Source organism: Phaethon aethereus (assembly GCF_964289735.1).
Source record: "Phaethon aethereus genome assembly, chromosome: 2".
Lineage (NCBI taxonomy): Eukaryota > Metazoa > Chordata > Aves > Phaethontiformes > Phaethontidae > Phaethon > Phaethon aethereus.
In genome coordinates, this window is record NC_138582.1 from 165,976,719 (window position 1) to 166,001,457 (window position 24,739).

The following is a 24,739-nucleotide window of genomic DNA, read 5'->3' on the forward strand; positions in this document are numbered from 1 at the left end:
ATTGCCAATAGATATCCAGCCAACACAACCAATGGACTGTAGGGTGAGAGTCCTCTCATCCTAAAGCAAACAGCTGAAATTGGGCAGATGGATCCCAGCACCAAGTGCCTTTTTTTCTCCTTTGAACCTGAAAGAACTCTCAGGCAATTCGCTCAACTGTGGGCATCTACACTGTAAACGTTGAAATTTAGGCACGATGAATCCAACCAATTCAGGCTAAAAATGATGTACACATCTTCTGACGGCAAAGGTAATGAACCATTGCAACAACATATCTATATATACAGTGGATTCTCCATCACCCAGGGACTTTAAATGAAGACTGAGCATGTTCTAACAGAAAATGCTGTAGTTCAACCAGACATTAAAAAACTGACACAAAGCAGCCCTGGACCAGAGGCCTCTTCTCTGTCTTGGCGGGGGTCAGGGTCTGGTAATAACCATCTTTTCCAGTCTTAAAAATATTTTTAATCAAAGTCATGAAGGACTGCTAAGTATTTCATCAGTTCAAAATCTATAGTTCATTGTTTGGTATTCAAATACATCTTGTACAGGGCCACTTGAAAAATTAGTATTTTCAGCCTCTCACACACTCTTTTTCCTTTTCCAAATAAGAAAGCACGGCAAGCAAGAGAGAGGACTACTCTGCATAACTATGACTTGGACCTTTGCTATAGTCAAAATTATTTGTGTCTTGTTGTCAAAGGTGCACCAAAGACAGAAGCGGTGGTCTTGGAAAAGCTGCCATGAAAATAACATTCGATTTTGCCAACATTTTCTTGTTGTGCTTTGTTTTGAAAAGTTGTCTCTTTTGAAAGAGGGAAGCTGTTTGGCCACAAAACGCAACTGTCACCTATCACAGCCTGAAGACTTAGAGCTAAAAATGTCAGTGGGAAGAAAGGGAGGGGAAAGGAGAGCACAGCTCTTTCACTGTTGAAAAATTGGCTATTTAAATTTTCCTCCAAAACCACAGGGGAAGGTGGTGGCCACGTGGACTGAAACCATCTTTATCCCACCGGTCAGCATTGTGCAGAAATGGTCCTCGTACAGACAAAGTACTTTTCTGATTTCTGGACTGGTCCTGTTGAGGCTATCACATCCGCACTGCACCTGGATGGGAATTATCTGATAACTCTTTTTATTTGGAGAGTGTCAATTAATTGGAGCTCAGACTTCCAAGGAAGCACCTGAACAAACATGTCCTCTCTGCCTGCATGGCTTGTCCTACAGGTGTCCCTTCAGGATCTCCTGTTGCAACTGCTCCACTTTGCTGTTGGCTCAATGCCCACTGGAGACGGGACTGGCATCTGCCACATGCTGTGCGGGAAGGAGAATAGAGGAACTGATACACGCTCCGACTTTGACAACAAAACTGTCCTTTCCTCTCAGGTTTATTTGTATTTTTCTGAGGTCAAAAAATCAACATATTCAGATAAAGCAAACTCAGAGGACCCTTTACTGTAGCATCAACTCCTGGCTTACAGACATTATGATAACATGTAAGAAACGTGCTTGGCTCACCACGTTTTTTGCTGCAAGCATAACAATAACATGACGGTAAGGAGTGACCACAGTGGGATCCAAAGCAGTAATACTGTGGCAAACAGTCTTGGATACAGTTACCTCTTGAGTCACCCTTCCTGTCAATATTTATAGAGAAATAAAAGGCTCTGGCTGGAAATGAAGGTTATTTTACTGGAACGTCGGGCACATTTTGGCTGCTAAAATCATCCACAAAGCATTGAAAAAATTATCACATGCTGTGAATCTATCATTGGAAACAGAGACTTAGAAACAAGTCCTCATCAGCCTGAAACACTGGAAGATGGATGGAAGGTTTTTTTCCACATTAGTGGAAAAAGCTGACTCAAGCAGCACAGCTGTCCCGCACCTACTTTACTCTCAGTTTCCTGGTCCATCACTGCTTAGTTTCCAAAATATGCCTTTCCGTGGGCCAGAGATAAAGGTTTCAGAGAAGGTTAATGGACCATGGCCTGAAATCTGGTTAAAAACGTGAATATATCCCTTTCCCTTGTGCCAAGGTGTTCAAGTATCACTGCACAAGGAAGAGCTAGCAGCTAAGATACCTGGCTGTGACCTTGCATCTTTTCTGCACTGATTACATGCTTTGGTTGGCAGGTGGTTTCTCAAAGTCTTCTTTCAGGACAGTTTCACTTTGTCTGACTACATAGACAATTTGCATTCAGGAGCTATATCCGGAAACAAGGATATAAGAAAATGAAAGATTAATATTCTACCACATCATGTGAGAGACAGAAAAGAAGTGAACCAGAACAAGAAGAGCTCCTCCAAAGATATTAAATGGAGAACATATCTCTCTTACCAACCAAGCAGGAGGGGAGGACAATATAGGGTTCTTGCTATTTCTGGCTTCATCTGCACTAGTCAATTAAACAGTGTCAGGAAATGTTCCCTGCTAGAGGTACTCAGTGAGCCATACTTTTAGATCGTTAGCACAGTCCCTGGCTCGTTTATGCTCGTGCCAACAAGCACTGTCCCAAACAATTTCTGAAGAGACCCTTTCCTACCAGGCAGTTCGCAACTCCCTTTGTTTTGAATGTTGACTGAGTTTAATAAAATGAAAATGGAATATTCTCTGCTAGTAGATTTTACTAGGCACATTTGATTTAACACTATAGACAAAACTGCCAAGATCTTTTTGTTTCTTGCCCAGATCCATCCTCTTGTATCAGGAGCAACAGTGAAGAAGCTCAAGATCCAGGTGATTCTGGAGTCTCTAGCACCAAGGGAATCACCTCCAGAAGATGCGCATGGGTTATGTCCTCAGCATCATCTTAGGGTCAGAAAGAAATAGAACAGGACGGAGTATCTGCCCCCAAGCACTGATGGGGACATTGGGGCTTCAGCTTCCAAGTTAAGACAGTCGCATTTGGGTGTCCCCACATATGTGTTCACCTGGAAGCGAGATTCACAATGTCAATGCAGGTCTAGTCACTAATGTCAACAAAGCCTGGGAACTGTTTGGCTCATCAAACAAGGGCACCTGTGGGCTCAATGCAGTTGCCCACATGTAGATGTCCAGGGGCACAGACACCCTGCTGGCTCCAGAGGTGCTTGGGGAAGCTGCTCAGTGTTGGACCGCAAACAGAGCCAATGCACTGGAAGGCTCTTAATACTTACCTGTTTGGAAAGTTATATCTCTAAAAGTGCAGGCATTAATTTAAACTCTTCCAGTTACCAGCTTGATTCCTTTTGTGCATAAATATCTCTTTTTTTTAAAAAAAAAAAAAAAGGTAATTTGGTGGTTTGCTTATTCCTGAATAAATCTATACTGGCATAACCAGTATTGCAAAGGGAATACTACTGGCAAAACAAGAACATTTTAATTACACCAGCATATCAGAAAAAAAAAACAAAACAAAACAAAAAATGCCATGTCCACCAACTTTGGAAGCAAGAGACAGCAGCTGGTCTCTGCTCTCATAACCAGAGAGGGAACGAATCAGGGCAGTCATCCTGGATTCACAGTTCTGTGTAATGGCATCTAATTCAACTCCTCTCCTCTCCCAGTGACCGGGTTAAAGCTCATCCTGTTCCTACACCACAGCGAGAGTGGTTTAGCTTCATCTAGCAATTCTTCAAGCCAGCCAAAAGCTTCCCACTACTACAGTGGGCTTTAATATGTTTTTTAAATGAGGCACAAAGCTCTCTGCAGAGCAGCAACAGCATGGTATCTGCAAGCAACCACCGTCTTATCCCTGCAGCTCATTTTTCAGCCGTAGTATGTTTCTTGGCAAAATCAATTCAACAAATGTCCAGATTTATAGAGTTCAGCTGCATGGCAACCTTTTTCAGGGCCACATGAACAGCTATTATTTAAAGCCTTTTACTGTGTTCGTAGAGAGGAACAAAGTGCACTTTCCCATTAAAGATTTAAAGCCTTTTTTGTGGCAAAGCACATGTCACCCTGAAGGACACCTTGGGTCTTGCATATAGATGCACCTTGTGCAACTTCCACTGCCGGATCAATGGGCTGATGCCTGGGAACAGTTCTGATCCTACCATTAGGTTGGAGGATAAGATCTTTCTCAGGGGATTATGAAGTGCCTCCCACATTGACATCTAAAGACATTTTATTCTGCACAGTGCAGAGCTAAGCAAAGATACCAGAAATATCTTGGGGACAAGAAACAATTCACCCATGTTAATGCACTGCTCTTCCCAAGGACTTAAAGCTCGAAAGCAAGGTAGATCAGCCAGAGGCCGATATTTTTGTAAACCTACAGTTAGGAGGCATTAAAATGTTATTTCTTCAGCTGTTTGCTACACTGCTCCCCATACCTGAGACGTCGACCACATTGTGGGTCTTGTGGGTTATCCTGGCTGGTTGACCTTTACCTGGGTCAACTGAAGGCAAATGGGAAGAAATGAAACTGGACTCACCCTGCCTGGGAAGGGAGGACAGTGGCATGACCTCCTCTTTGTTTCGCTGGGACTATATCCAGAGCTTGAGCCTAGTGGGACAACTTACCTGAAAACTTGGCCTCAGGGAGACTCGGACTCACCTGGGCTTGAAGAGATGGTCAGGGTAGGGTTTGGGGAAGGACTCAAGGCTATGTCTGGCAGAGACACCACCCCCGTTAGGAGCAGGGCTGACTGGGAAAGAGGAAGGGGTTGGAAAAGAATTTGGGTAGGAACAAGTCCTACTCATCCTTAACTTGTTTCGCTGCCTCAACTCTCTCTGCACAAGCATCCCCCCTCTCCATTTCAGGGGAAGTCATTGGTAAAGGTAAAATCTCCACTACAGCTTGCTTCCTCTCAAGATACGGTTAGAAGTAACCCCCACATACACACTCCACTCCTTGCTTTCCACCTCCCACTTCATAACATATCCCATGACAACTGGATGGGAAGGGGGTTGTTTTTGCTGGGCTTTTTCCTTGGAGGCAGCTCAGTCTCTGTTTAGCTGCATCCCCTGGGCGTTATTGCACAACATGTTCATGGCATGCTTTCCACGAGGAGCTTATTCCCAGCTCTGCATGGTAAGCACAGTGGGGCAGCAGCAGGAGGAACACAGCAGGCACAGGGACAGCACCTTGACGGAGCGTCTGTCCCCCCACCCTGCGCCGGGGTGGGAGGGTGGAGGGGAGCACTCTGCTCCGCTATAAACATTCTCCTTGCCATGAAAATAGGCCACCACCAAGTGATGCCAGTAGGAGCGCTTTAGTGATTTAAATGATGTACACGGCAGAGAACAGCTTGATTAATTCCCATGAATTGTAACTACTTAGAGCTCCATTCATCCGGAATGATCTGTGGTCCTATCTGCCGCTGAAGTTACAAAAGGTCCCCGGCTTCAGTTGCAGGTGATGTATTAGTCACCCCCTCCCGAAACCAGCCCATGCACCGGGAGCTGCTTTGCTGCTACAGGCATCTACGTCGGAGTGACTGAGAGCAAGACGAGGACAAGGGATCTGCCTCTCCCCAGGCGGGGGGGCAGGATGGGGACCCCCACCAGGCATCTCCCCAGGGAAGGGGGTGCAGGCCCAGGGCGGGAGGCAGCTGACTCCTTCCAGGGCGAAGGGTTTTTTGGAAACACTGCTGTCTTTATCTGAAAAATCAGCCGGTGGCACGTACATAATATATAAGGACATCTGGCTGAGGCTGAACACTGGGGCCAGCCGCTGCTTTGTCACGGTGCCTCACGGGGTCGCTGGGTTTGGTCTCACTGTTTCTGTACGTTTCTGTTTGACCACAGCTCCAAGTTAGACAGATGGACTCAGGACAGGGCTATTTGGTGGCAGCTGCTCTGGGTGAAGGAGCCAGGGTCACCCATAGACCCTCACTTCCATCCAGAAACTGCTTGGCCATTTGATGAAGTGGAGGAGACAGGGCCTTCATCCTCCTTAAACCAACCCCACCTCTTAGCAGCAGCAAAAGGAGCAATAGGCACGTCCTGATCAGCTGCTGAATCCAGCATGTGCCTTGTGTCACCTACAGCATGAGGAAGAAGTGAATCTCTTGCTGGCAGCATTGGTGGAGACAAAGCCAAGCCCTGGAGAAGGTTGGTGCGTGGTCAAATGAGGAGGTGGGAGTCCTGCTCCCTGCCATGCTGTCCAGCATAGCTCAAGGCTCATGCAGACAGGGCAAAGCTGTCCCACATCAGGTCTGCTGCCAGATTTGTACCACCCAGCAGCTGCCGGTCACAATGCATCCCCTACAGAGAGCAACAGTGGCAATCCAGGATGCTGGGTCGCAGTGCCACCAAGTGGGCTCTGCCAGCTCCCAGAGCACAGAGAGAGGGACATGGGGTGCTCTGAATTGGCTCTGGGTCCCTCCAGCTGGTGGCTGATGGACCAGGGAAATAAAAATATCAAACTGGAAGCAGACATTCCAGCTTCTCTGAGGATGCAGCACGCGTTGACTGGCACCACTTTTCTCATGCAAGTCCTGGGTACTAAGGTCAAACATCTGTTTTCCTTGCAGGCTCCTTTAGAGGGTCCTTGAGGCAGGACTCTCATCAAACTCCCCCAATAGGCTGCCACCCGCTGCACTCACTGGACTTAGCCTTTGAGGGGCAAGGGCCCTTCACTCTCTTCCTTCAGCTGTAGGTCAGCATGGAGACATACTAAAATGAAGCATGAACCCCCTTCGTTCCCTTTGGTGCAAAGACAGGGGCTTGGCCCAAGCCAGTGTCATTTGAATGAAGCTGGATAGCATGGAAGGTCTCATAGCTGGAGCAGATGAGGCTTACACAGCCCGTTAGTGTCGCTGGGGTGAGAGACAACACAGAGGTGGTTTTAAAAGGCTGGCAAGCCCTGAGCATTTAAATGCTCCCTGAACACCATCAGTCTCGTACTTGAGCTAGGACTTTGTCTATCTTATAGCACTCCAGACAGACAGTTGTATCAGTCATGAGCACAGATAGCCAGGAGCAGAAGACAACTCCTGAAGGTGCATGAAGGTTTCCCAGGTCATGCTAATGTGCTTCTAAAGGTGTCTCACTGTGTTAGTTCATCCAAGACCTAGCAGCAGGACAATGTTTCTCACAAAATATCTGCCTTGATGCCATACTGTCCCTGATCACCAAGTACCATGCTGCTGCATCAGACCTCTGTCCATGCTCACGGTGGTCAGTTAAACATATGCTTGATTGCCTCCATGCTATACTGCAGTTAGTCTGGAGGAGACCCACCTCTCTGTTTTAGACCTCTACATGTCAAGTACTACCATCGAGCCAGTCACTCTCATCTCACTTTGTAGCCAATGGAGAAGAAGATCACACTTGGGAGGACATGACTCAGCCGCTGTATTTCAGATGTCTGTGTTAGGATGAATGAGCCATGCTCCAGCTGCGTCGGAGGATGCACTCCTCTGCAATCAGTGTAACTACACATTTGACCATGTCATCTAGCCCGTCCTAGCCCAGCTCTCTTGTTGCCACACCAGCAGTACAAAAACCTGCATGTTCTCAGGAAAAAAATCCCTTCCTTGGTGTATTTTAATGCCAGACAAATAAAACCATGTGGTAATACCTTCAAGCTGTTGTGCTTGCTACTTGAGAAACATGCATGAGAGACTGGAAGCTGTTTTCCTCCCAAATCTTCCAAGCCCCTGCACACGTGTAGTGAAATCCTGCTGCGAAGCTCAGCACCTCTGGATGTGCCTGAAATACCCTTTCAAGCTGACGCCCATGCTCAAAGCCACCACGAGTCCTGGGTCTGCAACAGCCGTGAATGTAATTGATCAAAACCTAGCAAAAGAGCTAAGGCTTTTTTAGGTCATTTTTAGTGACAAAGAATTGCTCTCCACTGACCATTGTCTTCCTGATTGATGGCCTTGCCCTTCTCCTTAGCCCTCCCAAATACACAGCTACTTCCCTCACTGTCAAGGCAGGCTGCAGAGTGCCCTGGCCTGCAGCTTATCAAAGACCTGTGCTCCTTGTTTGGGGCCATCACAGTGTTAAATTATCTGACCTGCAGCCTGTGACAGCTTTAGGAAGCCTTCAGCCTAGGTGATGGTGGCCTTGGTAGAGGGAAATGAGAGAAGGTGTCTGGTCCTGGGTAGGAGGGTCTGCTGTCAGATCTCTTGCCAATCTACAGGTCCTTGCTGCAGCAGCTCTCTCACAAGATGTCACCACTGGGTTTTTGCTGGAGGGAGTCTCCGGAGACTGGAGCAACACTCGCCATCCCACAGCCCTGCGTCACCAGCAGGATTCCCATCCAGGGCCATCCAAGGGGCATGAGGCTTTCATCCCCCAGGGCTGCCAAACACGTGTCAGCATCTTGGAGACTCTCAGGCCTGGAGATTTCCTGGCAATTTCCCAAGGAGCCTGGCCGGGCTGGGTCACCCAGCTCCTCCAGACGATACTGACAGCAGAAGGGGCTCTGCAGTTCCATCTGTGCAGCAGTGAACATCAGGGTGCTCCCTAAGCAAATACCACTTGCCCTCATTGACACAGGCGCCTGGACAGCATTGTAACTATCAATGAGAAAGGAGACAGCACAGCAAAGCTTTTACCTCCAACCCATCTCACTCCCATGAGAACTAAACAAAAGCCTTGTGCTCCATGGCTGGCACAGCTTGTGTCTGAGCTACATCTCTGAGAGATGCTACCTGGATGTACTCCAGGGCACAGCTCCAGCTTTATGGTGTCTCTGGCCAGGTGGCACAAGGAAGGTGCTCTGACCCATCAGTGCTGCAAAGACCTGCCTGGCGCCGACACACTGGTCTCATGGACAAGTTGCACAGTCACCAGGGAACCTGCTGAGAAATGGGGAAGTGGAATTGGAGATATGTCAGCAATTACTTTGCTTTCTCTCTGAAAAACAGGCCAGTGGATAACCTAAATGAGCACTTCTTGGAGGTTTGGACCTAGATGGTCTCAGATGGGCCAGCATGCAGAGGGCAGGAGGGGAGAAAAGAGGGTAAACTGAGGGCTTACTGAGCTGGTAAATTGAGGACTTATGAGAATATTGACTGGGTCTGGAGTGTCCAGACCAGTGACACTCTGAAACTCGGGGCTAAGGGATTTCTCTCCTGGCTGACTGTCCAGCATGCCTGGGGCTACCAGCACCAAATATAGTACTCAGAATAGTTCCCCTGTGCCTGTTTTCTCATATTTTGGCATCCACCAGAAAATTCCCCACCAGGGAACACAGTATGTTTTTTTAAAGCATGAAAAAGTATATTGTGGTTTCGACAGTCATGACTTAAGACCTCAACTCTTCCCCTGCGGGCCCTGTGGTGAGCTGCCTTCAATGGTTGCCTTGCTGTCTACAAAGCTTTGTCGTATAAAGTGAGCTCTCATGCAAAGAGGTGCCCTTGATGCTCTTGTGGCCAAACTAAATGCAGCAGCTGCCAAAGCCCTTGGCATGCACAGCTGGACCCACTGCAGGTGATCCTGCGGGCTTTTCTGGAAAACAAGCAACCAAAGTGAGGGATGTGACAGAATACCCAGCACAGGAGCAAACTGCACCAGTCCATCAGGAATGAGAGAGGACATTCATTTGACAACGCAGCTCTTACTGCCTTGATGAGCTCCTCTAACAAGGCACTGCCTCAGCACACCAAATCACAGCAGAGGGATAAAAGGAATAACCACCTATAGATTCAGCTCTCTTTTTCCAGTAACTGCCCCTATAGAGCATCATGCACAGACAAGAGCACTGTGGCTTTTTTTCCCCTTGTCCTCTCTGCTCTGGTGTTACCTGTCCCCTCTTTACCTGCTCACAGCATGGGGCATCAAGCATCTCTCCCTTGCTGGAAGAGAGTCACAACCTGAACAACAGGTCAGACAACCCTTTCCCAACACCTCCTAGCAACAGCTATCACAATTTACCACTTAAGCTTTCTACACTCCTTGCCCTTAATAAGGTTAATCTTCAGTTCCCATCCTCCCTTTAAGACTCCATCTCCCTGCTCATCCTGCCCATTTCTCTACCTTGTGTCCACCTTGTCTGCCCAAACGGGAGGTTTGCCAGGGCTCCTGACAGCTGCACCTCTGTAGCGCTCGCTAGCATGGGGTTCAGGTGCTTCTTCTGCAAAAATATGGGTGAATAATTATTTCCAAGCTACTGTCCTGTTAACAAGTTTACAGCAGGAAAATAAACTTAAGAGTGAAGCACAAATAGGCTTTAAAGTGTTTATGAGCTTCTCCAGGCATCCACCACTCTGGCTTCTACGTTCATCTCCTCCAGCTCGGGGCAGGACTGGAGGGAGGCTTTTCACAAGCCCAGGTGACATTTTCCTAAAGAACAGCACTAAATTAGGGCTGTGCAAGAAAGGACTGCTGCAATAATACCTTTTAAACCCCACCTCCCTGAGATGTCCTGAGAGAATCTTCCATATTTCATGGCGACTTTCAGGCCAGGACTGAGGAGATATCACACACAGTTGATCCCTCTGGCTCTGCTCCCATCCAGGACTCCTTCCCTCTCTCTCAGCCCTCCGATCAAGAGACAAGAGTCCTCATACAGTATTTTACTAGTAGAAAGGAAACACACCTGCAGAAAGCTTCCGAAAAGCTTAAGGATTTAAGATGCTAGGGAAACCATAATTCATAGTCAGAGAATGCTAGCAGATTGTGTGCCAGAAGTGTCATCTAACAGGAGAGTGATGGAGCGACTTCTCCCATTCCTCATTCCAGCACACAAGGGCTGTTGTGTAGTCTAATTGAAAATGGAAGAGTGGAGGAATCTGGTCCTCTGCCCTTATTATCTAAGGGTCTGTACAACCTTCTCAAGAGCAGGCTTATTAAATTTAATAGATCTCAAATGCTCCCAAAAACTATAAATTATGAATCCTCAGAGGGAAGAAGGGATCCTTTAAATGCATTATTCACTGGAGCTATAAACTACAAAAAATTGTGAGTGGGTTATTTAATCACATTCAACTGTTTGGTAGAAGAAGGAGACATCACTGAGAGACTCATGCTTACAATGCCCACAAACTTGCCTGTTTTTCCCAACTGTATCAGATGGTGTGAGAAAAACCATCTATAACAACTCTGTCTCCCAACCTTGTGTGTTTTATCAGGAACCGCACAAACCGGCACTGAGCTTCCCTTATCTGCATCCCAGCATTCTTGTGTTGTACTCTGAGAGCTAAATCCTCCATGAGATGGTCCTTTGCACTCCCTGCAGATGCTGCAAATCTGAGAGTCTCCCAGGAACTCAGCAGCCCTTGTTAAAAGCTCAGGCTCACACAAAGCGCTGACTTTTGCCAAGGTTAGGAATGATGCCGTGAATAGCAGTGGTCAGGGCTGAGCAGGTAGGAAATGCTGAGCTACCCACAGCCTGGTGTCTAGACCAGCACATGATATGTGCAACCCCAGTGCACCCAGGGGTTTTACTTTCCTCTAGTGGTTGCATCAGAAATGTGGTTGTGAGCTTTGCTCTAGCTTCAGCTTCCTTCAAGGACAACTGAGGAGTGCGTTGGGTCACACGGTGGAAGAGTTAACGTAGGCTGCTCAGTAGAGTTGGGTCAAAAGAATCCTTTTCCTTGCTTCATACAGGAAAATGAGTATTTGTTCTACTTTACATTTGCCAGTATTTTGGGAAAAACATCCCCCCTCATTTAATCTCTCACAACTCTGCATTGCTGGAGTAGAAAAAGTACACAGAAAACTGATAGAAAATAGTTAGGCTGTGTTGAATGTGTTATCACTTGGACTTTGATCCCTCTTCTCCACATCTCTGCCAGCACAAGGCACCTGAGTACCTCCTGGTCAGCTCCGGGGGGGAGCCCACACCTCGAGCAAGGGTGCTTTTCACTTTGCCTGGCACAGGTGCAGGGGAGCTTATGCAGCTGGAACCAGGGGTGGGTGAACAAACAGGGAGAGCAGGAACACCTTGATTTGGAAGAAGGCAGCTGTCCCCAGCCTCTTACTGGGACACTTTTCACTGGCACATGCAGTCCTGGCTTTTATTGACTGGAAATCAAGAGCTCGATGAGTCCTTGAGAACCTCTCCTCGGTTACTATAACATTGCAGCTTACTGTTTGAAGCAGGGGATTGCTGCAAAGGCTAAATTCCAGGGGTGGGAAAAGGAAGAATAAGGGAAAATTGCCTTATTCAGAGACCTTTAAAAGGAGTAGATGCTAAAATGCGAAGCGCTGTAAGGGAGCTGACAGCGTCACCTTGGAGAGCAGGCTGGGCAGCGCGAGCTCTGCCTTTGGGAAGTCAGGTACCAGCTACAGTGGCTCTTCTCGCTGTTCACAGCACAAGGAACCATGCGGGGCTGTTGCCTACAGCCCTGATGCCACAGTGTGGGACACACCACGGATGGAAAACAAATGGAAAGATCATTTTTCCTGCAAAGACCTCCCAGTCTACATGCCTGGAGACACAACAGGGAAGAAATTCCTTGGCTGAGTGGTGATCCTATGTATAAGATCTGGCCACACAAATACACTCCATATGGCAATCCTGTTTATGAAAATGGTGGATGTCACATCTTCTTCTTTGCAACACACCAGAAACAAAGTTCAGGCAGTTTTCCGTGCTGGGAAATCTGTGCCCGCTGCCCTAGCAAGGGCCGTACCTGAGCAGGTGGGTTCCTGCTATCTCTCACTGTCAGTTAGATGAGAAGGACCAACGTTATGGCTGAAGTGCATTTGCAAAAGGACTTTGCAGCTTGTCCCCAAAGACCTCTGCCACGTCTCTGTGGCTTTTTCAGGGTGGGACATCATTGTTTCTTACAGAAGGGTGTTTCACATCTCTGAGTTCACATAGGTACTATATACTTGCTTGGTGAGCATTGGCTTCAGTTTCCTAAGCCCACAAGTGCATTGAACCCAGGGAGCTGGCAGAGAGGAGCATTGGACTATGCAAAATCCTGCCATGGTGGGAAGCAGTCTCCACTTCACCAAAGCAAGCACAGAAAGGCTTCTCAGGCACCCAGACACCGCTGTGCACTTTCAGGGCCTGGGGACCCCGCTGCTAGCCCCTGCTCCGAGACCACAGCACCGACGGCTTCCACAGAAACAGGAAAAGCCTCTCGGGCTTTCACCCTCTCACTTTCAGTTCCTTTAAAATTCTGTGGAAAGGGGATTTCCAAAGAATTGTTCATTCTGATGTGTTATCACATACCGTGTCCAACGTGCAGCACTACCTCTTTTTGGCCTGTGTTGGAACCAGTGTTTCTTTTTCTTGTGCTTCATCCAAAACTGCATTTTAACATCCCTTCACTGAAGAGAGCTGAATCCATTAGTCAGGCGAGGACATGTATATTGAGCGATCCCCTCTTTAATCAGCATCCTTACCCTGGTGCAGCTGCTTGGACCGTCACCAGTAATATGTCCCTGTCTATTTGGATCACAAGGGAACGTGATCTTTCATGTTGTAGGAGATTTACATGTGGCATTTTCACTGGAGCTGCATAATGAAACCCCATTCAAAGTCTCAAAGCTTCCAGGAAGTTCAGATACAAATTTTGCAGCTTGGGACCTATTTTCATTTGGCTTTGGTTTTAAATCCCTTTTTCTTCTCCCTTTGATGATTTTCCCTGCTGCTGTGGATAAACGAAAAGCGATCAGCAGCAGTACCACGCAGCCCGGGACTGCTCCCCAGCGCCCTGGTCCGGCTGTGCACCCCATCCATGCCCCGCTCATGTGCTGGGAGGAGACAGGAGGTGGCATGTCCCCTTCCCCAGGCCACGAAAGTGAGGTGCCACGTGTCCTCCCGTCTAGACGATCAGGGGACCACAACTGCCTTTACCCTGCACTCTAGACACCACCACTGTGGAGGAAACCGCTGCTGTGGAGGACACCACTCCACACAGGAAAGCAGAAGGGAAATTATGGCACTTGGAGGAGAAGAGCACCCTTTACCCTGGCAGGCAAACATAGGTCTGAGCTCATTTCCAAAATATGCAAGACACATTTCAAACCCTCAGGCCCTCAGTCTATGACAGCAGCTTCATCTCCAGAGCTCTCCAGAGAGGAAGAGCCTCAGTGTGCTGATGGTGTGACAGTGTACTTCACAAGGATCAGGCCAAGATCACACCACGTGTGCTAAAGCACATCCCACCTGCAGTTATCCCTGGCTCAGCATCACCTGGGGCTTTGAAAGAGCCTTCAGGCTCAGATTCAGGCGTGTGGACAACAGGACATCTGGGCCTGCCTCAACCTGCTTCCTCAACCACCGCCTGGCACAGGAACAGCCATCATCAGGAGAACAGCTAATTTGCCAGAGGTGAAAGCAGAGAAGTGTCCTCTCCCATCTCCTCCTCTCCCTGGTGAACCTCAAAGACTAAGACTGTCCACAGAAGTGCTAAGAAAGAGAGCTGGTCCCTCACTGTCTGGAAGAGAACAACCCCAAGACAAAGGGAGGTGGAGAGTCCAGGTGTCAGACCCTTGGTTGGACTTATCCATTTCCCTGTAGCTTGGAGGCCAATAAAACTGTATGACCCATGGAGATGATGTCCACAGGTGTCTATTCTCAAGTGACAGGATGGTAAAAATTATTCACAGGGATCTGTCAACAGCCTGTGAAATCTCAAACCAGCCAAAACCTTGGAGGCCTGATGGCTTCATGCAATTTCCCACCATTCACAGAACCACTAGGAATAGCTCAATAACCAGGCTGAGCCAATGTAAAGGTCTGCCTGGGCTGTATGACTGCACAGCTGTAGAGCAAGTGTCATAAATACACCCTCTATCTAAGTGCATGCACACAGACCCACAATTTTTTTTTTCCATAACATTGTATCTGCAGATCATCAGCATTTGGCTTACAACATGATTCCTATTATCAGAATCTCACTTGTAAAGTAATTTGTCTCACCATCAGGTTTATGTGGAAAATAAAAACGCGACTTGTGGAAATAAGAAGGAGGAAGCAAAGTGTTTTTCAAGTGATCTCAGTGGTTGATTTTTTCCCAGTCTTGGAAATGGGTACTGCTAGGGAGAAACTTTAAAGAGCACATGAAAACGTTAATGAAGGCTGGAATGATGTCTAGTACCCAACCCAATAATTTTCCTCCCAGTAATTTCTTTAAGCCTCATACTTGGAGTTCAGTAGGTCATAAATTTTGCCTGCTCTGAAGTTAACTGGGTCCACGAGATGTAAAGATGTATCACTCATCCACTGGTTAATTTGTATGCTCATTGCTTTCCAACCTCTCCACAAATTGATTTTTAGATTCGTTATTTAGCCAGGAAGATATTTCCTGGCTTGTCCCTCAGAAGGTCACAGAACAATGTGATGCTGCTGACTGCTGCAGGGAAGCAGAAAGTCAAACAGAGGGCTGGAGAACAAGTTTCCCCATCTCAAGCTCAATCAAAAGTCAATCAAGGTGCAAGCTGCACTTGGCAGATGCCTGTTCAGAGCTATGGTCCAGGCAGCGAAGCAGAACAACAGGGTGATGGGTCATGGGGAAGGGAAGTAGGGCAGCAAAACAGCTGAGCAGCACTGGCCTGGGCTGAGAGTCGGTCTCTCTTCTCACTTTCATCTCTCCCTACTGTCTGGATTCACGTGCCAGCTAGAAACCCACAGGCTGGTGGCCTCTGTCCTCTTCGCAAGGATCTGCTGGCTTTTTAGTCCATTTGGAGGATGCTGTCCTGGGCTGTCAATGTCATTGCCATCATCCTGCTACCTCCACAGGTTGTCAAAGGTCAATGACCACTTTGCATCTGAGACAAATAGTGAAAAGTCCAGAAGGTATTAAGCCATCTTTATCTGAGCCCTCTGACTGTTTGGTTCAGCATGATGTCTAGGTGGTGCACAGCTCTCCATGCACATTAGGAAGCTGGCTTGGGTTGCTGCTTGGTACTGGGGTGGGATGTCTGTATGTCAGTGGTTATCTCAGCCAGGCCTGGGACCATGGTGTGCCTGCTCAGTGAGCCCCAAGGCCAGCTCTAGGGCTGCCAGCTTGATGTGCCTTTCCATGAAAAACTGCCAGCACTTGGAAATGTGCAAGCCCATCAACTTGGAAGCAAAGCTGGAATACGGCTCCATTCCAGGCCTAACATCCCTGGGTCTTAATGGTGCTTTGAGAAGATTAACCTTCATCTGCAAGCAGGAGTTCTTTAAAAAAGCAACAAAGACGTGGCCCAGAGCATCATCAGACTCAATAAACTGAGTCATTAGCAGAGTTACACCTCTGATTTGCATCAGACACAAAGCTGCATGATAGACCTCTGGAAAGCTCTCCTGTCTGTCCCTGTACGCCACACTGTACGCTCCCGTTACAGAAATTCCTCACCTTCAAGGGGCGAGTTTCACTTTCCCACAGGTGCTCATTACATTCTTCCCTTACTCTTCTCTAGGGCGTTACATCCTTGGCTGCACGGCTGTGGCTTGGTCTCTGCTTTTGGTTTTTTTTTTTTTAGCTGATTACATTTTGACAGTGATTTTGCAGCCTTTATGTACTGGCTCCCACTGTTTGTATTCTAGGAAACATGCACTGCCTGTCTGGCTTGCCAGCACTAGGATTGCTCACCATCCCTTGGGAACAATGAGAAATGATGTGTCAGAATTTACCCACTTCCCAGCACTCCCTGTTTACTACAAGGACCCCATGGGCAAGAGAACAAATAGATTACTACAATTTATATCTCTCTGGGTCATGTTCAGCAGTTCCTTATCTTCCCAACTGGGATATTGTTCACTCTGTTGGGCCTCTTTCAGCTTAAGAATTGTGCCATAGTGGCATCCATGGTGGTGAAAAATTGCCTGTCTGACAGCAACAGCGTTATGGGAAAATCAAGATTTTCCCTCCTTTTTCTCCTGTCAGATGTGCTTATTATAATGTGGTGGAAATTAGAGCTTGGCGGGAAAAGTTTTCTGAGTCCCATTAAAACTTTTTGTGATTTCCAAAGGTTCCCCACTCCTCAGTGAAACAAAGCCCATCTTGTAAGATGGAAGTGAACTGGCCATCTTGGCCAAGACCCAGAATGGTGGCAGGATGCTTCTGCCCCTCTCAAGGAGGCTGGGACTCAAGTCTCTGTTGCTGGTGTGTCCAGGCCAAATGATGAACAGACATGGGGGGCTTTTGGCTGTCCTAAGTGGTTCTGCCTCTTCAACTCTCTACGAGAGGTGCTCCATTTTGTATTCAAATGTCTGTTTGAAACCTTGACTTGGTCCTGGGATTTCCACACCCCTTGGCACTGACCTTTTGGAAAATGATAACCTGGCCAGGTTTATGCAGACCTGAGAACACTCCTGCCTTTCCCTAAAATAATTTCCAAGATTGGCTAAATTTACAGTTGGACTTGATGATCTTAAAAGTCTTTTCTAACCATGATTCTATGATTCTAAATCCCATGAAAAGTGTTCTTTTTTGACACATCAGCATTTTCTGCTGAAAATAGATTTGTTTGAAAAATTCCGAACCAGCTCTAGCAACAGTTTAGCACAGAAGCATGGCATGTATTGGGTTATTATTGAAGAAGTCCCCCTCTCCTTCATCTTTTACCTGGTGTCATCACTTTCCAAAATCTTCCTTAAACTAAATCAACAATCACTGTCAGGTTCTCCTTCACCTCTCAAGACACCTTCAAGATCACTCAGCAACCATCTCATCATGTTCTACCCTAGGTCTCCATGGTGGTGGTCTCAGGAGCCAGGGGGTCTCAGGTGGCCTCTGAGCTCTTTGCATCTTGGACCCCAGTTGGATCTTTGACTTTTGCTGCCTCCAGAGTAACTGGAGTTGGGAGTCCCTTCATTTAATTAACTCATTGTGCTCTGCCTCCTCATGGCTCTGCCCTGCCAATGCAGGTAGTTTGAAGGAAATGGCTAGGGGGGAGATGGCTCTTCATGCTTGCAGAAACCTCTACTGCTTGTTTAGCCTGTGATGCCCATAAAGAAATTTCATTGGGATGGCTCAGATTCCCATTCATGCTCCACCTGTCCTCAGTGAATAGTGTTTGCCATGTAACACCAACACCTTCCACGCCTCCCAGTCTGCACAACACATCTCATTCATTCCCACATGCACCTGAAGAGGCATGATCATCCTGGTCTGAAGCCTCCTGATGCAACCGGTTGGCTTTAAAGCCTCATTTAACACTTCCCTATAACCTCCCCTGCTCACGCAGGGAAGCCTGCCAGACCGACAGCGCTGGAGGAGGGAGCCCCGCATCTCACTGCAGGGCAGAAATGCCATGAGGAAGCAGCATGAAAGGCTTCCAGCCAGCTTGCTCACCTCTCTCCCAGAAGAGCCATCTCTTCTGGCAAGCTTATTTACTCTGCCCGATCAATCCCAATCCCATTCCCAGCAAGGAGGTTTTATTAATCCTGGCTGAATGGAGTAGGAGGTTTGTGGTCCAGAAGATTTTCCCACAGGAACAAGGAGCTAGACCATCAACTCTTTCACATTGACCACCCAGATGGCAATAACCTTTGGCCAGCACTGGCATGGGCTGGGCTTGACGCCGGACATAGTGCTGCTGAATAGATGGGTTGAAGCTGTCTGGGGGTGAGGATGGGGGAGGATGCAAGGAGACTGTAGGGAATTGTTTAAGAGAGCTCTGAGAAATATTGGTCGAGTGCTTCCATTTAATTATTCACTCTGCTTAATTTGCTCTTGGACAAGATGAATCGTTCATTGACTGCACAGTCTGGAAGCAAGTCATTCCTGACTAAACAGACTCAGCATTAAATGGTAAAATAAATGGAGACCAAGCAAAGAAAATTCCTCCTCTCAGACTGATCACATCAGGGCAGGATTCTTGTAGGAAAGCCAGAGCTGATAGAAATACAAACATAAATTCTATCACTTGCCAGAATAAGTTTTTACGGTTTTCCTTTTACTCCAGTTATGATTTTTTTCAGGCCATTTACATTTGCAGAAAATACTGCACTGACAGTGTTGTCAATGTCACTGCAGTTGGCATCGACTGGAGGTCTGGGTGGATGAGTAGCACAGGCAGGGCTGGTCTAACAATGCAGCTGGTGCCGAGGGTGTCAGGAGATACGGTGGGATTCATCTCTACCCACTTTAAATACCTGGAAGGTAGGTCTCAGCCTTCAATCCCACCTGTCTTCATAGTCTTCATCATCTCTTTCCACAGAGTAGTCACCACTATGGGGTAACTCATCTGACACATCCATCTCAGGTGTCTGTCAGAGGACAGGAGGAATCAGGTACCCCAAGGGGAGCATGGCTCATCTCGGTGGCCCCAGCTGCACCCATACAGCTGCAAACATCTGGTCCAGTCATCCCCATTTTGGGGCTCCCCTCCCAGATCAGGCACTGGCCAGCCACTGGCAGGACATGGGCAAGTTGATTCCACTTTCTGCTCTGTCCTGTGCAGGTATGAAATATTTCAGGGCATTTACTAAATACCTAAAGGTATTTATGGGTTATCCAGCCCAGCAGGATCCCCATCTGCATTTGACTTCAAAGCAGTAATTATATAAATAACGGATGGGTGGATTTACACAGGAGTAAAGCAGCAACATCTTCAGCTCTTGATTTTTAACCACTGACTACAAAAAAAGACTTTTAGGCAAACTAGAATTATTCATTTACTAACTTCAACCCTTGAACTGAACAACTGGCAACTGTAACTCCAGTCTGAAATAATTCAGCCCTCATTGTTGGGTTTTTATAATAAACAGGACCAAACTTCACACAATAAAGATGTGAAAATTCTACCAACACAAATGTCTGAGCCTAGTGCATGCTACATTAATTTTATTTTCCTTCTTTCATCCTGATTAAACTGTCCACTAGTAATTCTTTGCCTCCGGCCAAATGCAAACACAACTCTGCCACTAATAAGAATTGAGTATGTCTGCATAAAAATACAATTAAAGTAACAGTACACTTCACATTTCATGCCACTCAGATTCTCAAGTAGGTCTGTTATTACAGGATTTCTCATGCATTGTTAGGATTTTTTTGCTTTGTACTCTAAGCAACCGATTTTCTTCTCTGGTCAATCATCATTAAATGTAATGCCATACATTATCTTGGCTTGAAATAATAATAGGAATAATAATGATAAAAAAAATCCCATCCCAGATGTTTGAGATGTTTTTTCCTCTTCTGAGAAAGGTTTAGAGATGTGAAAGATTTTCCCAACCAGCAACTGAAGGAACCCATGGGCTTTGAAAATTTTTGGTGGGCTTTGAAAATTTTTGGCAAAACCCAGAATCACCCAGCCAGTTACAGGCTAAGGAAACTTTCCTGAGGTGAGTGAAGGCTGACATTCCAGTCACTGCTCCGAGCAAGACAGAGTGGAGGTTTGACGCCGGCATCTATAGCTGGAGAGTAGACTGCTTTCAGCACTGACCCATTTACTGCATCCCAAGAAGGGAAAGGGATGAGCCTTTTCCTCCAGCTGTAATTCCTACCCTGTTCCCAAAGTCAGTTGGACTTGGGGTCCAAAGTTTTGTCATTGAAAACTTGTCATTTCTTAATGAAAACTCTCTTCAGAAAACTCCCACCCAGCACTGCTAGGGACATCTGAATCAGGGCAGGCAACACCAACTCACCCATCCCAAGGGTCAAGTCTGCCCTTCAAAGAAAACTTCGTCATCCAGCAGGGAGGGCAGTTAGCCCTTCAGGGTTCTGCTTCCTGATCCAGTCAGGGTCGTTCAGTAAACCCTGGTGCCTTTCCACCACGTAACCATTTGCACCCTACTAAAGTGCTAACACTCGGACTGGGAACAGCCACGCACTCACACTTTGCAGCAGGGACAAGTCAGTGGGCAGTTTTCTCTCTCATGTGCTTCAGCCCAGAAGAAGCTGCATTTATCAAGGTTTAGGAAGGTCTCTCTTCTAAGAGCTTTTCAGACGTGACATTGAACAGCTGTGAAGGACGGAGTCAGAGCTAGAAAACCAAGAAAGCACTGGCTGAACGAGTTAAGTGGTATGAAATGTTTGGCTCACATGCATGAGGGTAAAGGCTAGAACCTCTGCAAAGCATACCATCAAGCCGGTGTGGGAAATATTTAAACTCTTGTGGAAAATTGCAGGTTTATCTGCATTGGCTGCATAAAAAAAAGCCCTAACACAGCAACCCATCTCACAACTTGCTCTAAACAACCTCTGAACTTCGTTCTATAGCCAATTAATTCAATCACTTCTTTTATATCTGCTGGAATTCAACTTGAGCAAAAAAGCTCAGCAAGCCTTTTTATCGCCTGCCAGCACCCCAGCAGTCATCAGAGAAGGTTCCAATAGGTCATAATTTAGTCAATATTTTACTTTGCAAAACACATGAAAACTCTTTGAGATCAAAAGCAGTAGATTTACAGATGCTGGGCATTTACAGATATCGTTGTTCTGCCAAAGTACAAGCATGCTCGCTAGTTCAGATTAAACTTCTATTATTTCCTTGGAATGGAAATTGGCACTCGTCCATCAGCTCCCCAAATTCAGCTCAACAGCTCCTACAGATTGTAACCATCTTTCCCCTCTGGCTTGCCTATACCTGGTCAGATACATGCTAGCTCTCAGCATCACCCACAGCCATGTCTTGTGTATAGCTGCTTGACAAATGCATTTGTCTGCAAGTTCATATGTCCCAGGATAATCTGGCAGGATATCTAACTGTTTAATAGAAAAAAAAAAAAAAAGGAAAGCTTTTTTCATTTGGGTCTCTTTCACCTTTTGGCAATATTTAAGACAACCGCTTGGAAAGCCTCAGAAAAACTCAAGTTCTCTGTAGGTACATGGCTATGTTTGCAAAGCAGAGAGACCTTGTAGCACACAAAGTTGTTGATATGTGAGTGAGGAAGCCTTGACATTAGTGTGGTGGGCAGCTCGAGCTGGGCAGGATGAATGGCAGCCACGTGCATGCCTGATGTACCCTGTGAGCACCACAGAGCCTTTAGGACGCCCCTCCAAGGGCTCATCATTGCTGCGGTCACAGCAAGGAGATACCAGCTGGATGCCTGGGTCAACCCAAATGCCAGGCTGCCTTAGCTGGAAGCCGGTATTCATGTACCTGTCCTCCCATCCCCAAGGACAGACCGTGTATCTGGTGCGCTCAGCGCTGATGCAGTGGTGGGGAAGGCTCAGGGGATGAGGACAATGGAGCTATGTTTTCCACCACAGCACAAGCTTTTTCTCAGTGTGTTTTTCAGAATGACAGTAAGTAGGGTTGGGAGGGATATGGATGGCCCATCTAGCGTGCCCCGTTAGTTACTGCCAGTTTGCATTCAGGCATGCAATCGAAGAGGCTTAATTTTATGGTCTCTGCGTGGGGGACAGAAAAGCTTTCACTGATATTTTGTCCATGAACCAAGCAGTTTCATTAACAAGTAGGTTTTGTTGAAGATGCATCCGCCAGTAAATTGCTGTGCCACAATGTGGGACTAGCGTGGAGGGATTTGAATTTGCACAACTCCTGGCTTCTGTTTCAAAATCTGCATTAACTCCCGAGTTGACCCTTCTTATCATACTGAAGTGGATAGGAAGAGAGTGCCAGTCTCATTAGACCCTTTCTGAAGTCATTTACTTTGGGTGCTGCCTGCAATATTTCTCTGTAGCATTTATTTTTGTTACATTAAATTTGTCTTGGGAGGGAAAAGCTCCTTTTATTCCTCACCCAGCCCAGTGTCACTGGGCTTCCTCCCTGCAAGGAAGACAGGAGATGTTCTAGGTCCCTGCCGTGCTCTTCAGCAGTCCCACCTACCAGCGTTGTTTGGGAAATGATCTCAGCAGATGCAGCACAGACAGTAGCAGCACACCACCGCTCCTTGATCACCCGGGTGTGTAGTGATTCTTCTTTGAGCCCATCTTCTTTTCTGCATGGAAGCAGTGTAGGTGAGACCCCGCCAACCCACCAGAAGCACCCCAAAGTACCCTTTTGGGTGCCTGCTCCTGGCACTGAAGGAGAACAGCGGAAGGTTTCCCCAGTAAATGCTCAAAAGGTACAGAAACTCTTGCCCCGCCAACCCCAGCAATGTTAAAAACATCATGTTTCACCTGCAGGTGCTGTCCCCAACCAAATCCCCTCTGCCATCACTACAGTGAGAGCAGAGGAGGTGCTGCCTTCCAGAGGTGGGCTGCACTGTGCGGTACAGATCTGCCCTTGAAGAGACATTTCCCTCAGCTTTGCCTTGTGTTCAGCGGTTTGCAAGAGCTTGCACAACGTCGCTGACATATGCTGCTACAGGATTTATTCTTCTCCTAGTGTGTTCTCAAAGTCCTTCAGCCTCATCAAGCAGGGTACCTCCAACCTGTCCTAAACCCCACATTTCCTACACATCCTTTGTCTCAATCGCTGCCTACGTCCCACCCGACCCACCAGAACAGCCCCTCCACCCCTTGAAACCCTCTCAGTCCTCTAACAAGCTGTTCGAAGCGCGAGGACTCCTTCAAAACCCGCGGTGGGAGCGCGTCAGCAGCGCCGGCGCGAGCAGCGGAGCAGACGTGCCGCGGGGCGTGGGGGGCAGGCGGCGGGGGGGGGTCCCCGGCTGCGCAGCGGCACGGGGGGGACGGCAGCTGCAAGACAGACGGCCTCTCCGCAGCCTCGCGCCGAGACGCGGGGAGCCCCTGCCCGCTCGTCCGCGCCGCCGCTGCAGGCGCGCGACCCCGTTAATAACAGCCAGCGGATGCGGTGGGTAGCACTGGGGGATGACATACGGCCAGCCCTGACGCTGCCCTGCAGAAGCCGTATTTAGCCAAAAGCAGGGCAGTTTTTCCCCCTCTGTCCTGCCAGGTTTTGGAAATCCGAGGGACGTCTTCGATTCGCTTGCTAAGGTGAAGTTACTTGAATCGCCTCCTGTGTCCCGCGGGGTGATGGTGTACGCCGGGTAGCAGAGAGGGATGCAGCTGGTGCTCGATTTGTGCCGCAGGACAGGGAGTAGCTTCTCCCAAACGGGTGTGTTGCTGCTACTGAGATGTTTTGTCTTTCGGTACACGAAAACGTTGCTTAACTGGGAAAATAAAGGGATTCAAACCAAACTGAGGTGTTGCTGTTTCAAGATATTTGCACCTCTGATTGTTGAGCTTCGGCTGGGTGGGTGGAGACCAGAGAAAAAAGCAAAAAACAAAAAAAAACCCAAAAAACCCCACATAAACTGGAAAATGTTGGAGTAAAAAAAGGAAAATAAAAGCGCTGTTAGAGGCCTTCTTGGGCTCACCCAGGGCTGCCATGTCATTGATAATCAACAGCCTGAGATGGGTTTTCTAAACAGGGGTTTTTTTTAAGTTCAAAGAGTTTCGCAGAGGAAGTGGACGTGACACCAGCATCACGTCAAATTGAAAAGATTCGCTGAAACATCTTAAAAAGTTTATTTGTTTCCCTGAAAGATCTCTGAGAATATGCAGAGTTATTTCTGACATGAGTTTATCCTGGATTCAAGTAAATATGGCAATGCTATAAATAAATAAATCAATAAATACTGCCAGTGTATCAAAGCTCCCCTAAAATAGAAACCTTTAGAGGAAAAGGGCCGGATCTTCCAGCGGTGTAAATAAGTCTGTCCCCGTTGAAGCAAGCCAGCCTATGCCAATTTACCTTAGCTGAGCACCTGGCTTTACTTTCAATATATTTTGTATACCTGAGTGGTGAACATCGAAAATAGCCGCCTGCCTTTACCTGTCATTGACCTGGGCAGATGAGAACGAGCCGACCGGTGCTGCACAGCTCACTGGCACCGTCTGATGGGACAGGCACACTCAGACCAACCTCATGGTTGGACACAGCTCTCGGCATCAGCTGGGGTGTCCTGGCACGCTGGGGCTTGGATGAGAGTTCTGCAGGGTTTATAATAGCAAATGCATGTGAGTGGCATTAGAAATGACGTGATATAAGTTTTATTTTTTATTTAAACTGATTTAATTACTGCTGAGT